Source organism: Vicugna pacos, chromosome 11 (assembly GCF_048564905.1).
Source record: "Vicugna pacos chromosome 11, VicPac4, whole genome shotgun sequence".
NCBI classification, from domain to species: domain Eukaryota; kingdom Metazoa; phylum Chordata; class Mammalia; order Artiodactyla; family Camelidae; genus Vicugna; species Vicugna pacos.
In genome coordinates, this window is record NC_132997.1 from 67,898,118 (window position 1) to 67,910,852 (window position 12,735).

Genomic DNA, 12,735 nt, shown 5'->3' on the forward strand with positions numbered 1-12,735 from the left:
CTTAAGACAGCTATGGGAGTGACTAAAGTAGCAAAGTGCAAAAACTGAAAGGTCTGAGATTTTGCCCTACTTGCTCATAGGTTCACCTGCCATGGTGGAGTGGATGTAGTAGAAGACATAGACCCTTGGGTCAAAGACCAAAGACTTTGCTAATCATGGCACACGAACCTGCATGAGCGTCAGCGTGGGCACCAGTATCCATTTTTTGTGCTCGACTATCTGCCACTACATATCCAACTCTCACAAATTCCTTTATCCTTTATAATATGTAACAGACACTCATTTGTTTCCATGCAGCACTTGAGCTCCACTTTAATTCTGACACTTACTGTCACATGTTTTGCAGATTTGCGGTCTTCTCCCCTCGTTCCTTTCTGGGTCCCATTTGAGGAGGCACAGCCCTTCACCCTTTGGCGTCCCAGGGCCTTTCTGATTCACAGGGTTAAGACAACCGACTGACATCGTGTGTGTGAAAGTAGCGTACAATCAGTAAAGGTGAAATCTAGCAGTACAGGCTAGTGGGGGAGCTAGTTTCCTGACTGTCATGGAACAGACACGAGACCCGGCTGTCGTGCGGTCCACGGGGCCCTTGACAAGTCACTGCCACTTTCAAGATCTCAGTCTCCTCTTCTTGAAGTAAGGAAGTTGGACTAGATGTTATCTGTGGCAACTTCCGATTATCTAACTAGAAAATACTGCTTATTCAGGAAAAGGGACCTTGTTTTCCACTTCAAAGCGTGATCAAGATTCTTCTGACTGAAAAAGAAAATGATTAAGTCAAAGAAAAGCAATAACAACCACCTCCCAGAATTTCCCCCTTCTCTTTTTGAAGGGCACAGTGTACATGTGTTTGAGTCTCTGAAAACATAAGTAGTGTATTTTGACAGAGTGACCTATGATGACAAAGTTGGACATTTAGTCAGAGAAACGGAAGAAATTAGTGAAGAACAATGACAGATGCATGATTATTTTGTGCCTCAGAGTTGAAGAATCCTGCAGTTTCTAAGCAACTTGTATGAAACTATGTGGTTTCATTTGAGATCAATTTTGTACTTATTTCAAATGGCAAGTAAGTTGCTAGAGATTGAATTGGGTCCCTCCCAAAATTCAAATGTTGATGGTTTAACCTCTAACATGAACTGTATTTTATAGAAGGGACTTTTAGGAAGTAACTAAGGTTAAATGAGGTCATAAGGCTGGGGTCCCAAACCTATAGGATTGGTGGCCTTACAAGAAGAGAAAGAGAGAGATCTCTTTCTCCCCTTCCCTTCGTGTGAGGATACAGTGAGAAGGTGGGTGTCTGCAAGCCAGAAGCCCAGTCCGCCAACACCTTGAACTAGAGCCTCCCAGACTAGGAGAAAAATTTCTGTTGTGTAAGCCACCCAATCTGTGGTATTTTGTGGCAGCAGCCCGAGCAGACAAAGACAGAAGTGTTATCTATATTACAAGCCTGAGCGTTAAGCCCAGCAAGCAGCACATGCCTGAATGTGTATTTAGGGATCTGCTATTTTTACTATTCGTCCTTGGGAAAGGTCGTGTCTTTGCTTATACAATCACAGACAAATTTAAGAGTTATATTTTCAGATGGTACCATTCACTCCAGTAAAAACTTCTGCGGGCCTGTTTTTTCCTATAAATGGAAGATACTCTTTTCCTGTTGACCAAAGAAATTCTAAATTTAAATAACAAATATAATGCCCTCTTGTGTGTTTTATACTTTTTCTGCTCCAACCTACTGAATAGCTGTTAAATAACAGTCGAAGCTTACCACGGAGGGGTTGCTAGCACACTGAAGGAGTCCCAGGAGCCATGAGACTGCTACAGGGTATGTTTTGACAGTGAGGGTCAGATGTTTTCTACCACCTCCCCTCTCTCTCTCCCTCCACCTTTTTGTCCTTCACACACATCCTTTGTATCTGTAAACAAGCCCAAAGAGAAGCTCTTTAAGAAAAAAAATATTGCTCCAAACACTAGTAATATTTGTTCCATGTTTATCAAAATCTTCTGCTCCTAAATTCAAGAGATCAGATCATATCAGCCGAGGAGAGAATTTACATTTTCAGCCAATGTCTGCCTGTATGATGAACTGTTTAGTAAGCCTTATATCTGCAAAGCACATTGTCATTTCAAAAATGCTTTGATGATCATCAGCTTCACAACTACTTCAAGAGCTGTCTAGAGCCATCATTCTCCTGTTTCTGATGGAAAAAGCTAGGCTCAGGGGGACGAGGCCCAGGGCAGTGGTAAATGGTCAGAGAGGACAAGGTTCCAGGAATTCTGAAACCTCATCCAGTATCTAGTGTCCTGGATATGAAATTGGACATGAAATGGACACAGTGGACATGAAATTCTCGAAGCCTCACTAACAGGAAGAGAGCACCAAAATAAATCTCCTGAGTGGAAAAAGTCAAACGTGCCTGCAGTTTCCATTTTTGGAGCAGTTGCTTCCTGCATTTACTGATACAGGCTAGTTGCCATGGTTATGATATTCCTCAAACCAGGTCTGAGGGAAAAATAGGTTATTCAAAATTTATTAGCTCCTTAATAGCATAGACCAGTGGTTTGCAAACTTTGTGGCCTCAGGACTCTCCACACTCAGATAATCTTAAAAACTATCAAGGACCCTAAAGAGCTTTCATTTACATGAGTGATATCTATCCTTTTTTTTTTTTTTACTATATTAGAAAATAAAATGGAAGCATTTAAAATAATTTCAACTTATTAAAAATAATAAGCTGATTACATGTTAAATTAAATATCTCATTTTCATGACAATACAATGCTATTTTTCCCACACAAAACAAAAATTAGTGAGAAAATTGGCACTGTCTTCTATTACAAACCTCCTTCATTCACATGTAGCTTCATAGGCGATGACTGGCTTTTCCTATCTGCGCCTGCATTCTGGATGTGGTGACACACACACGTAGCTCTGGAAAACTCCGCTGCCAACTCATGAGAGAATGAGGGTGAAAAAGTCAAAGAATGGATTTGTGTTTTCACGAAAACAGTTTTGACCTTGCTGAACAAACTGGGTAGTTTTGACTGCCTGAAAAGATTTCAAGGGTCACTTCCATACTTTGAGAACCACTGGCATAAACAATAGCACACCCTAGAGTTTTAAGAATACATGTTTTTAAGAATGTAATCATTTCTGAAGTACATGCTCAGTACAGGCCTAAGTACATAATCTCTGAGATGAAGTTTTCTTCCAATAGAATCAGTTGGATATTTTAAGTCTTTCTTTCCCTTGACTTTAAGGATGACCCAGAGCCAGGAAATTGTAAATCTGTGAAACAAAGAACCAGGAGTCCAGTCCATCCATCCGGTCTCAGCAAGGACCTCCAGTGAGGTTGGATATTACCCCAGGGACCACCATTTTATGTGCACACACCAAACAATTACAGGAGTATGCGAATGTAATTTTGGTTTCTCTATTAATGTAAATTCAACCCTGCCCACTTTCTCCTTGTACTGCCAGTTCCAACAAATAAGATCCTACTAGGACGTCTACAGATGGGGAGAATCCAGACAACACCACACTCATGGACTTGTGGGTGCCCCAGTGAGAGTGGCAGACCTCCGGCCAATCAGAGACAAGGAGTTGCCTCTGTGTCCAGGTTACCAACAACCTGTGCTCATCCAGTTTCTCAGAACAGACCTATCTCCAGTGTTGTGGGACAGGAAAAACGCTGAGTGCTGACTCCCTGGTACTCATCCAGTGAGAAAGGTCTTGATGTTTTGTCACTTGTCACAGTTGGGAAATTCTCAAATGCAGCATAACTTAATAAAGAATTTAGAATGTAATTCTAAATTGTAATGTCTTGTTTCTATATACGCTATCAACTAAGCAAATGACAGGGGAGTCAAAATCCCTTAATTCATCACTCTTCTTTGTGAAATAGTGTGACCTCCCTTCCTCCCTCCCTCCCTTCTTTATTCCCACCTTTGTCCTTTCCCCAAACATTTATTCTGTACCTATTATGAGTGAGGCACTGTGATGGATACTACTTTATATTTTTCTGGCTACCAATAGTGTTCAATTTTTAACTATTAAACATTTTTTCCCTAAATAAAATGAAAGTATTCCCATTATAGAAATTTTAAATTATAGTGAAATATAAAGAGCAATGATAACTGCCAATAACTAATCTCTAGGAAGTAATTTTCATACAATTTCCTAGATTTTTTCCTGTGTTTTCATGTACTTGAGATGATATGTATATGCAGTTTTGTATCCTTCTTATTTATTTAACATTGTATCATAAGCAGCTTCAATGTTATTTAAAACTCATTGTACACATTACTTTAGTGTCCAAAGTTGGTGACAAATATTTCAAAGGAAAAATTTTTTTTCCTCACATTTTCTTCAGAAAAATTATTTCCTTGGGGTGGAATTGCTGGGAGTAAAGGGACATGTATATTTTACTGCTTCTGTGAACATACTGACAAATTCCTTTTCCTGGAAGTGTATTAAAATTCCACCACCAGATGAGGGCCTCCTTTCATTGCATTCTCACCAGTATGGAGGGCAACTTTAATTTCGACACAATCTTTGTGAATATAATTGGTAAAGACAAAAAAAGTCCTATCTTAAAAAGTATGCATTTGGAGATTAATATTGAAATAGAATCTTTATAAGTGCAAGCAAAATTAGAGAACACTTTAAAATTCTCTAAGACAAAAGTTGTCTAAGTATACCTGTGCCCACTTTTCATTAATTCAATTAATGAAAGGGAGGCAAGAAGTTGGATCAATTCAATGTCACGATGTCAGAGTTCTCATGACATACACTGCAACCAGTTCTGGTTAACTTAAATAGAAGACAAATGTCTTGAAAGGCCATTAGGTAGCATATCAAAGAAAAAGGAAGGCTGGGGAATCAGGCTCATCAAACAGGCAGGGTAGTTCGGTAGGTAGCTGGAGCAGAAAGCTCACACCACCCAAACAGCCCACTTAGGACACCACAGGAACTGCCACTGGGTAGTCCCACCTCTCACCTCTGACTGCTGCCTATGGGCACAAAAGCCACTTCACAGATACTGGAATTATTTCTAAAATGTCTTTTCTTCTTTGAACCAGACTCCAGATTCAGAGATTGGGTGGCAGCCTTTGATGGGCTGAACTTAGGTCACATGATGGTGCTCTAGCTGCTAGAGGGTGGAGACAGTGAGTACTGAACCATTTTGGCTTTTATAAGACTTTGGGTTCTAGGCAGCAAGACCATGATCAAGGACCACTATAAATATTTATCTGGAATTGTTTGCTTCATGATACTTTTTAGGAATCTGAATTAATCTTAATTATCACTGAATTTTTGACTATCTAGTAGGTTATGAGATTATCTGGATCAGAACTACAAACTCACTTATCTGCCATATTCTCAATGGCAGCAGGTGGAACTTATGGGAGTGGTGGGGACTACGGAAAACTGAGGAGCATCTCCCCAGGATGCTAAAGGATACACCTGCTTCATTCCAACTGATAATTGCTAGAACCCACCATGAACCAAAGGTTGCCAGTTCTTCCAATTTTCCAGAACACGCCCCAAATCTGAATTTTTGTAAAATGTCCTGATTTTAAAATATAGACCCAAATTCAAAATTAGAAAAAAGCAATGACACCATTGTTTTTGTTTGTTTGTTTTTAAATCAAGGCTGCAGGCTCTCTCCAATAATCAGACCGCTTCATTTCAAAAACCAGTGCAGGGAGATGAGGCCTAAGAAGGTGAAACGCCTGAGGCCGAATAGCTCAGTTGGTGGCAGAGTCTCAGCTAGACGTTTTATTAGAAAAAGCCCATATTCCATTACCCCTCTCTGTGATAACTTCCCTCTCTGGGAAGTAACCTCCCAATCAAACTCAGAAAAAGTGACAAAGTGTCTGTGTTTCATCCAGCAGTAGCAGTGTTTGTATATCCATAGATTTATAAGCCAATAAGAATAGCTTCTGGTGTCTTTTCAGAATTTAAATCTTAACTTCTACAACGTTCTAGGTGAGTAACCTGGGACAAATTACCTTGCTCCTCCATCTCTCAGTGATAGGGAAAGTAAGAGTACCTTTTATAAAGCTGCAGAAAGGATGAAATAAGATTTCACGTATAGAGTGCCTGGCTCAGTGTCGGGACCATATTAAAAAACACTACACATGATAATAATGTAATAATACAGTATCCAGATGATATCATAATAGCTTGCATTCCCCGAGTGCACTAAGTGGGGAGAGGGGAAGAGGACTAACGTGTTTCATGGTGGCGGTGGGTTATGCATAAATCTCAAGGTGGATTTCCTAATGAGAGATATCAGCGGGATTGTCACCAAAACCCTATCCTGCCTCCGACTCCGATGAGAGTCCACGGCCCAATCCAGGCACGTGTACACTGCATCTCAATAGGCACCCACTCTGGTCCACCTCAGTGAAATTGATGGTGGAGAAAACGAAAGTCCGCGTGGTTCTGGGCTGAGGAAGGACGTGCAGGGCTTCAGATGAGAGTCGCACCCAATCGTTTCATACTCGCTCTAGGTCAGCCGCGTGGACCCGCTTCCACCCGCGAGCTTTTCGCGAGGAACCTGGGAGGCCGCCGCCGCCTCGGCGGCGGAGGAGGGGGCGGAGGCAGGGGCGGAGGCGGCACCCAGGGGCCGGGGCCGGGGCGGCCGGGACCATCGCAGCGATAGTTTATTTTCGTGCGGCGGCGGCGGCGGTGGCAGCAGCAGGGAAGGCTGCTGCAGGCTTAGGATCGCCAGGCCTGCGCGTGGGTGTTCGAGGGAGCTCTTCGTCCCGGGCGCCGGGGAGCCACGGCAGCGAAGGGGAGGAGGAGAGGAACGCACGGAGCCCGAGCGAGTGGAACTAGCAAAGCTCCATCGGTCGGCAGAGAAGCGGAGGAGGGTCGGCCGAGGCAAGCCAGCGGGCGCCTGCTCGCCGGGTGCCTTATCACCCGGCTGCAGTGCCTTCTAGCAAAAGCCACCGCGGCGGCCGGACGGATGCCAAGGCCACACGGCAGGCGCGGGGACAGCCTCTGCAGTCGCCGTCCCACGCGGGCCCCGGACATCAGGGGCTGCTGGTGAGTAGGCACCCGCGCGCGTGAGTGTGAGTGTGTGCGTGTGTGTGTGTGTCCGTGTCTGTGTCTGTGTGTGTGTGTGTGTCTGTGCGCGCACTGGCACGGGCGAGTGTGCACGCCGGCTGTGTGTGCCCGGTGGCCTGGCGCGCGCCGGCCCCTCTTCCGCTGGCGACGTCCATCCGTGCCTGGGCTTGCTCGGCGGGCAAAAAATGCACTTTGCTGGCTGCTCACTTCCTCCCCGCCAGTCCTGCGATCGGCTGCCTCCGCCTGCGCCGCCTCTGTCCGCCCCGCAGCGGGCCCCCGGGGGTTAGTTCCACCTTGCTGGGGAAGGCTGGAAGCTGTGGCTCCTGAGGGTAGGGCGGGACGCTGGCAGGGATCTATCTGCACGCGTGTGTTTCTGGTTCAGACTTGGAATGTGGCCTCGGAGATGGTGTCGGCTTTCAGAGAACACACCGTCCGGTCTTTGGGGGTGCGTGATGTGGGGAAAGAAGGGGCAAGGGGCGGAAAAACAGGCGTCCCTCTAGGACATGTGTCATGCGTTTCTAGATGATGCTTACTGTTATGCCGTTTAAGAGCCACTCTGAAGACATTTTCCTTCACCTGAATAATTTGTAAGCCTTAACTGAGAGCCTTTACTGAAATGTACAAAGAAGTGGAATGGCACCAAAACACAATCTTCCAGAACTTTCTGAAACAACCCACACCACTGATAGCCAGGAGCCTAAGGTGCTGTAATTACTGAAATTCAAAAATAAATAAATAATAAGTAATTCAGGAAACAGAACGTGATCGGAAGGATTGAAAAAAAAAAATCTTAAGTGTTTGCATGGCGTGGTTGTGGCTTTCTGGAAATCTGTTTGGTAGTAAGTAAAACAGAAATCTTTCAAAGTAAGCTCCAGGGAGCACACTGCTTTCCACATATCCTGCTAATCACCAGGAATGAAATAAGTCCTAGGTTTTAAGGCATTTCAGATTTATAATGGATATCACCAGGATGCTGATCTATGATCTCATGATTCGAGGCCCTGTCAAGGTCAATATGGCAGATTTGTCCTAGCAGATGAATTACACCTGAATGCTTGAAACAGGAATGTTTCAAGTTTTGGGGAGGTAGTTTTCTATGGTTGTTTTACACAGAGATTAAGCCACTGTGTTCTGTGTTTTTGCAGACCTTGTTTCAATTGGCAGTCTTGTGTTTGTAGAATGGATGCTAAACTGAACTTCAGAAATGTTGCTCTGTGACTCTATTAGGGTAGGCATTTTGCAGCTACGCTGTAAATATCTGTATGTTTCTTTTTAATATGGAGTTAATGCCTTTGAGAAATAGGCTCCTCTTGTTTACTCTTTGCTCCATTACAGCTGCTTCTTTCAAAGGTATGAAATTTTACTGGAATCTCCCTGGAAAATGAACTGGCTGCTTGTTTTCTGTTCAAGCATGTATACAGCAAATTGCTTGCCTCTGTGGAATCTGCCCTTGAATATACCACTCCAACTGTAATTTATGTGTCAGCTGGTTCTTGGGAATTTTAAGAAGAAACTTGTTTTCTTATACTCTTTTGTACAACAAGCATCCTTTAAATCAGCTGGTAGAGAGTACTAGTCCGTTGCCCATAGTTCGGTCTGTTGGGCCAGTTTCTGGCATCCTTTTGCCGTGTTTCATAGGACTCATAGCCTGTGAGAGGCTTGGAGGGAGAAATGGGAGCATCATTGTCCCAAGAGTGTCTTCAAACAGAGAGATCTGCTCCTGGAGAGGAGACTGTTTCTGGGGGTTGGCTTCTGAGAAGGACTGATAACAATAATTAAAGAATTGTCAATAATAGTTACCTCTATTTACTTTCAGCACACAGGACTTAACTAAACACTGTTAGATCACTTTCCTCCTTCATGGACTCCTTCTTCCTAAGCCTACTTACAACTACAATCCAGGGAGTGAGGTTGAATTTTACAGAGAAGAAAAGCCTGGTGATTTTTGCTCAAGGTGGGAGAGGAAGAAAAAATACCAAGTGCTGCCCATGAAATGCCAGGTGCCTTCCTGGATGATACACTTACCAATTGGACACATTTTAAACCATTGGATTTGTGAGTCTATCTAATCCTAGCATTTTTTTCTCAGTCCTGTGAAAGATGTACAAGTAACTTCAACTGAAACTGCAAGAAACGATTCATGGTCATCTCTGAAAATATGAGAGCTTTCTGTCCCAGAAGGCTCATGAATCTTAGCTGCACCATAAATATTTGTTAAATGAATACCAATTCTAGAATTTTCTCACCTTTACTACATCACCTCTTCTACTATCGATTGTTTTTAGCCGTAACTTCATGTGAATCATCCAACATTTCATTACATTGAACCCGAATGATATGTGAACTAAGATCAATTTCCTCATCTAAAGGAATAATAACAATCCCTCCAAAACAAAACAAACCACTGGATTGGTACTTACTGACTTGCTTATTTCAGCTCTGTGAGCATGTGAATTGTTCAGTTGGATGTGTTGAGTGTACATTTAGAAATCCTGAGTTGACATCAGAATGTTGATGTCAACTCAGGAATGATCTGGATGGAGCTACATCTGGATGTGCCCTTTGTCAGAAGTTAGTTGCATTTCTAAGCAAATCAGATGAACTTCTAGTACAATCCTGCATCTCCTCATGCTTAGTGGAAAAGCCAATTAAACATTTGGCAGATTGTAAAGTCTTCAAAGCATACCTTTGATTTTCTTACTAAATTTTAAAGTAAATCAATGTTATGTTGGTCCATTGATGTGGTTGGCTTACAGACATTAATTCAGACTGGTGATTACGTAGTAACTTGTGTTTATTAAAAGCAGCCTCTTGATATAAGCACTGGTGATTAGTATTTGATATGCTCTAGTTAGCCTTTCAAGTTACTCTTGGCGATGGGTGCATTGCATGATCTTGAATATAAAGGGTGTTATGTCCTTTTTTTTTAATTGAAATATAGTTGTTTTGCAATATTGTGTTAGTTTCTGGTATACAGCAAAATGATTCAGATATATATATATATATATATATATATATATATATATATATATATATATATTCTTTTTCAGATTCTTTTCTATTATTATTTATTATAAGATACTGAATATAGTTCCCTGTGCTTACAGTAGGTCCTTGCTGTTTATCTATTTTATATATAGTAGTTAGTATATGCTAATCCTAAACTCCTAATTTATCCTTCCTTCTCTTTCCCCTTTGGTAACTATCATTTTATTTTCTATGTCTGTGAGTCTATTTCTGTTCTGTAAGTAAGTTCATTTGTATTGTGTTTGTAGATTCCACGTATAAGTGAGATCATATGATATTTGTCTTTCTCTGTCTGACTTACTTCACTTAATATGATCATCTTCAGGTCCATCCATGTTGCTACAAATGACTTTATTTGATTCTTTTTTATGGCTGAATAGTATGCCATTGTATGTATACATTATAAGTATACTACATCTTCTTTATCCATTCATCCATTGATGGACATTTAGATTGCTTCCATGACTTGGCTATTGTACATAGTGCTGCTATGAACATTGGAGTGCATATTTCTTTTCAAACTAGAGTCTACTCTTGATATATGCCCAGGAGTGGGATTGCTGGATCATATGGTAACTCTGTTTTTAGCTTTTTAAGGAACTCATACTGTTCTCCATAGTTTTTAGTTCTTCATAGTGGCTGCACCAAATTATATTCCCACCAGCAGTGTAGGAGGGTTCCCTTTTCTCCACACCCTCTTCAGCATTTATTATTTGTAGACTTTTGGTGATGGCCGCTCTGACTGATGTGAGGTGACACCTCCTTGTAGTTTTGATTTGCATTTTTCTAAGAGTAATGTTGAGCATCTTTCATGTGCTGCTTGGCCATCTGTGAATTTTCTTTGGAGAAATATCTATTTAGGTCTTCTGCCCATTTTTTGATAGGGTGTTTTTTTTTTTTTAATATTGAGCTGTATGAGCTGTTTGTATATTTTGGAAAGTAAGCCCTTGTTGGTTGCATCATTTACAAATATTTTCTCCCATTCTGTAGGTTGTTTTTTCATTTTGTTTAATACTTCCTTTACTGTGTAAAAGCTTTTAAGTTTGGTTAGGTCCCATTTCTTTATTTTTGCTTTTATTTCTTTTGCCTTGGGAAACACCTAAGAAAACATTGCTGTGATTTATGTCAGAGAATGTTTTGTGTATGTTTTCTTCTAGGAGATTTATGGTGTCCTGTCTTACATTTAAGTCTTAAAGCCATTTTGAGTTCATTTTTGTGTATGGTGTAAGGGGGTGTTCTAACTTCATTGATATACATGTGATGTCTTCCTTTTTTTTTTTTTTTTGATAGTTCTAACTTTCCATCCACAGTCATTAGAGGTTTACGTTATGATTCATGATCTAATTTCAGGATGGAAGATTCGAAAGCTGACTAAATTTGCCTAAACATTAACATTATAGTGTATAGTAATAATGCACATTTTCTTTCTGATATTCTTCCCTTTTTGTGCTCTAGTCAAGCTTGTTTCATTCTGAATAAAAATCAAATAAGATCCTTAAACATTTAAATTTTTTTCTATTGGGCTGTGTCCAAAATAAATAAATAAAATTTAAAAATTGCTTATCACTGTGTTGAAGTAACACAAACACTGCTTTTCTCTGTGTAATGAAACACGGCCATTCTTATCAAGTATTCATTTGATAAGCAGGCACCTGAGCACTTGAACTAGAGTTAAAGGCATGTTTCTTCCATGTCTGATTGAGGCCCTTGAAAGCAATGGGGTGGAATTTTGGTTTCAGTGAGTAGCCAGTTCAAAGCAGTTTCCTGAAAGGAGTAAGTGATGAAAGCACCTTTTTGGAAAAGCACTTTGGCAGGTGGATAGGGGATAGATTAGTAGGAGAGAGTGGAGGTAGGAATCTGGTGTCAGATAATGACAGCTTGACATAAGATCCCAGCAACACTGAGATTAAAATGGGAAACCTTCGGACAGACATCAAGATTTTTTGTTTTATGTGGAAGAGGAATAGTAAACCTGGGGAACGGTGTGACCACGCCAATAATCCACATCTGGGGAGCGCACCACCAGCTGATTACAACATTCTTCTCTCCCGAGCCCTGGTGTAACCTCAGAATCTTGCAAACATTTGACAAATACTTATTAATAAATATTAGGTATTAAATATGTGCTATATGCCAGGCACAGTACTCCCCTTATATGTTATCTCAAGGGTGATGAAGTGGTTAGGAACATGAATTCTTTTTGCCATTTACAAGCTGTGTGTCCTTGGGTAAGGTCCTAACTTCTCTGAACATCAGTTTCTTCATCTTTCAATGGGGATGTTAGTTTCTATTTCATAAGGTTTTGAGGAGGATTAAATGAATACAAGATATAAAAGAAAAGTGCTGAGAAGTGCTAACAAGATTAATTGCTATATGTGTTTGTTATTGTTTATTGTTACTAATTTATGAAACAATCTTATGCAAAGGTACTATTTTAAAAAATTGAGGCAGGAAGAGGCTAGGTAAATTACTGAGGGTCAGAGGCTAGGATGCAGTGGTAGAGTTGAGTGTCAAACCCAGACAATCCAGCTCCAAAGTTTGTTTTCCTAACTTGTGTATATCCCAGTGCCAGGGACACTGATTGGAACAAGAAAAGTGAGGGTTGACCTCATGGAGATCTGGGACCCTAA

General features: G+C 41.2%; 1 protein-coding gene and 1 long non-coding RNA gene across 4 annotated transcripts in view; one reads left to right on the top strand and one right to left on the bottom strand.

Annotated features, from left to right (window-relative positions):
* Positions 1-295: 295 nt before the first annotated feature.
* On the bottom strand, positions 296-6,134 carry LOC140699816 (uncharacterized). 2 transcript variants are annotated; one of them, XR_012078063.1, is made up of 4 exons: positions 6,057-6,134; positions 2,844-2,952; positions 1,769-1,916; positions 296-756 (listed from the first exon to the last, which is right to left on the bottom strand). It is a non-coding gene; the product is annotated as an uncharacterized lncRNA (long non-coding RNA). The 2 variants fall into 2 exon arrangements; XR_012078064.1 differs by having other exon boundaries at positions 6,016-6,114.
* A 467-nt stretch (positions 6,135-6,601) lies between these two features.
* Positions 6,602-12,735, top strand: part of STAMBPL1 (STAM binding protein like 1) — a 42,343-nt gene continuing 36,209 nt past the window's right edge. The window contains exon 1 of one of the 2 annotated variants that reach the window (XM_072971568.1): positions 6,602-7,057. The gene's annotated coding sequence lies outside the window, so the exon portion shown is untranslated. The remainder of the gene's footprint in view (positions 7,058-12,735) is intronic. The other variant, XM_006211057.3, reaches the window with a different exon arrangement.